Below are 4,227 nucleotides of genomic sequence, written 5' to 3'. Positions count from 1 at the left end.
TCCCTACACAGAAAAATGACCTCTCATAAGGCATTGCTTTCTTACTTTTCAAAGGGTTACTATGTTGCCTTGATTCCTCCCCTGATTATCTTGAAGCCTGTCAAGTTGGAAAGCTCTCCCCTCCCTTGCTCTTTCTTCCTAATAGACATGAAACAGTCCAGTCAATAATATTTTACTTGTCTTCCCACTGCGTGTCTCTTCCTCTGATCAGTTTAGGCGGGTTTGACTGCAAAAAGTCAGAAGGGAGGTTAAGATCTGAAAGTTCAGCCAAATGTTATCAGCCACGGAGATGTTGCTAAGGGAAAGGCCTTACAGCCCCCAAGACCGGAGCCAATAATAGCTGCATATAACTGATAACATCAACAGCTGTCAAAGATCCAGGCATTTGTGGTTCGTCTGTAAACTCAAACACCTGTATTCAGTCAAGCTTTGATTGTTATCCCCTCTTTTCCTGTCATTTTGATTCGTTCCTTGAAGGTGCTGCCAGGATATTCTAAGCTGCTAGTTGATTTATAAAGTGAAAGAGCCCTTCGAAAGTTTGGCACAGTTTGAAAAATTGACTGAGTCTCTCATTCATAGGGTGACAAGTTACTTTGACATTGATATTGACAGTATTCTTTTAATTATGTTTTAGACCATGTAAGTAAGGGTTCGGATTCATGAAAGCATGGTTTAAAGGTACTTAACAGCTTCAACATGGGTCACTTAAAAGAACGTTATAGACTTTAAGATGGCTTTTTGTGATGAATTAGATCAAAGTGACTAATAAACATTGTTCTTGAAAGCTCTTCAGAACACAGTATATACATGCTTGAGATATTTAGAAGATAGAATTTCAAGGCTCAAACTGGAAACTTAAACAGAATTTATTAAATGGACAGATAATACTCTCTTGGCCTGCCACAAAAATTAATATGCAGATAAGAAAATGGTGAATCCTTTTGAATTTGACATTTTTAATAGAGCAATGATGGTGCAACAGTCCCAATAATGAATAGGGTTTTGCTAATTTTTACATTCTACAAACCCATAGGAAGTTCAGCTTAACCGAATGAATTTATGGAATATACTAGGCAATTACAAGAGCTTTGCTTTATTACAAACCTTTATTAAATAAGTTAATGTCTTGAATGAATAAATGGGGCTGTAGCACTTCCTGATGTAAATTGGCAGGGCTCCGTTGAGTTCATCTAGTCCTTGGTCTTTAGTGAGTCTAAAGCCACTGGAAACATGGCTGCAGTCAAGTAAAATGGAATTTGCTATTTGGACAGCATATAACAAATAAACACTGTATGCTTCCTTTACAAATGTTTTAATGTTTCATTATTTGCTAGTTTCCTAAGTATTCTTACTCTTATATAATACAGTGATAGCAAAATAGCTTTTTAAATAATTGATTAATTGTATAGTGTACATTTCATGGAAACTAAAATCAAAATATGCTGTAGGAATGTATCCAGCTGGTGGAAAATATCTATGAACTAAATATTTTCTTTGTAGAGAGATTTTACCAACTAACTAATGTGATTACAAATCCTTATCAACAATGTGAGTATAAACATGTTGCAAAAATACAAACTTAGGGCCTGTTTTCAGCCCCAACTCAGGATCTGTTTCTGTGCTTGAAGACAGATCAATGAATAGGTCAGTGAATCAGGTACTTCACTTTACTTGCAGAAGATACAAGGGTAGAGTCAGTTACAAGTATTTAAGTGACCTTTGTGTTTGATAAAGTGATGGTTGCAAAATGAGGTTCACAGATAGCAGGTGCAAACATGGAAATTGGTTATCTGTAAACAATTAGTACTGTAGCATAGAAAAAAAATCTTACTTATCCATTAAAATGTTTTTTGTTGTTTATTTATTGACCCATTGTGTCTGTGGAGTTTGAGGAAAGGCATAAAGTGGAATCTTGACAGTGAAATTTTGGCTACTGACTTTACAGGATCAAAATGTCAGCTCTTCTCCCAGTCTTCCTTAAACATGTAATTATAAAAAAAAATTATTAAATGTAGCAACAATAATATGGTCTAAATTGAATGCCAATACCCTCTGAGTGTTGCCTAAATATTTTAGTAGTGTGTGCAGAATGTCAAAAGACAGTGTCAACATTTTAATGTCATTTAGTGACGGGTGCATCCTTTCGACAGTGTTTAGCAATTCTACCAGTGCTAGAGTGCTGCAGCCACTGTTTCCGTTTTTGTCCTCAGGGGAACAGCTTAGAAGCAAACCCACCCTACTGACATTCTGAGCAATGAATCAGTTTCTTGCAGTTTCTGGCTGTAGAGGGAGGCTGGAATAGTAGCCAGCAAGCATCGAAAGGATGTTGTTTAACCTGCCATCTATTCTCTTTGATACCTTTTTTGAAGACTTCTCTTTAAAAAAAAAAAAAAAAAAAAAAAGAATCTGATGCCATTTTTCAAAGAAGCTTACCCAGAAGTTTCCTGTATTTGGTATTTAAAAAAATACTGTAATTTTAGAACACAGCATGTTAGGAAGCTTGGAACTTTTCAGTATTCCTTTTATAGCTGAGGAATGAAATTATAGAAAGGAAGGAGCAGAAAAATGTAAAATACTTTAGCGTATTTATCCTGTACCTTCATACACCATTCCCTTTGCTTCTACTTGACAGCACTGGCAAAAATTTGGAAAGAAAGCAAATGTGTAGAAGTGTTTTCACTGTCATGGTCATGTAAAGTATTTAAGTACATTATAATGCATACTGTGTGTTCACAAAAGCTGTAACTTGCATAACTGTGTATATGCAAGAGGCAAGAGTTCTTGTGAGTAATACCTTTTATAAGACCAACTGCATGCATGGGATGATATATAGTTGGGCTGTTAGAAATTTTGATGGCTGCTTCATTTTGATGCTGCTTCGATTGGTTTCGAGCTCAAAATGGCAAAATCGAAATGAAACAAAGGTCTTCTACAGCCTGGCTGTGAAAAGTGGTTTGTAAATTCCCTTTCAGGATCAGGCCTGAGAGACTGGAGACAGAGTGGGTTTTTTTGAGAAATGTGCCCCCACAGGTAGTTGGGTATTCTTGTCTTTGATAGAGTCTGGTGTGCAGTTTGTGGGGGTAATGGAGATTGTTGGCAGGTTTTGTGGTTCCAGCTGCAGGAAGTTGGCTTCAGTTCTGGTGATGAGGTTAGGTTAGCAAGGTTTGGTGCTTGTTTGAATTAGCACTTTTCAGACCTGGGCCTATGAACTTCACTTCATCAGCCTCCTAGGTACAGAAACTCATGAACTCAATATCAACATTGGATTTGACACACTACAACCTGCCGGACATCTGACTCCCGAGGTACCTCTCCACTTTTACCTGCACTGCTACGTCCCCCTTGCCTCCCCCCTCCCCCCAGCCTGTCCCTCATCCCCTGATGCCTCCATTTCCATTTTCACTGACTGGCTTTGTTGCTTGCATTGCATGCCAGCCTCTGGCTTCTTTACTATTCCTTCCATCCAGGAACAGCACACACACACGCACCAACTGCAGCCTGACAAAGGGTTTTTCAGCCCGTAAGCTTGCTAAGATATATTTCTCTAACTATTCAGCTGGTCTGCTAAAACATACCAGATTAGACTGACCTAAAGGAAAGGACCTTGTCTGCCAGTGCTGTGTCCTTAGACCAATGCCCCTAGCACCTGACTGAAAGGACGCAGGACCCAGGGCTGGGCCTGGCAGGGAGAGTTCTCTGGCAGCTGCTGGAGAAGAAGCTCCTGCAGGAAAGGAAAGAAAGGCTCTAGTCTGGACAGTTTGGCTGCTTGAGATCCTGCTAGTGCTGCTGTGCTGCTTACTAAGTTATTATCTGTTGTCATTTAAAATGGTGGACTGAACTGAGGCTGTAGGGGAGAAGGAGGCCTCATTGGGGCACATTACCATGTCATGTAGAGGCCCCAGCACCAGTGACGGCGTGTCTTAACACACACACAGCGTCACCCATGTCACAAGCTTTCCTTGTCAGCAGCCTGAGGTGCAGTTTCCCAGAAACCCCTGCCCCTATATCCTCGAAAGCTGGCAGGCTTCATGGCCTCAGCAGGGCCTAGCATGCCTGCAGTTTTCACCTTGCTATGCCTTAACACACACAAATGTTGCTTGTCAGCAGCTGGAGGTATAGTTTCCCAGAAACCCCTGCACATATCTCCTTGAAACTTGGTGGACTTTATGGCCTCAGAAGGGGCTACCATGCATGCAAGTTTCATCCAAATCAGGTTTGCAATGACAA

The sequence above is a fragment of the Alligator sinensis genome, unplaced genomic scaffold (genome assembly GCF_000455745.1).
Source record: "Alligator sinensis unplaced genomic scaffold, ASM45574v1 scaffold170_1, whole genome shotgun sequence".
Classification (NCBI taxonomy): domain Eukaryota; kingdom Metazoa; phylum Chordata; order Crocodylia; family Alligatoridae; genus Alligator; species Alligator sinensis.
Note: the sequence above shows the minus strand (reverse complement) of the source record.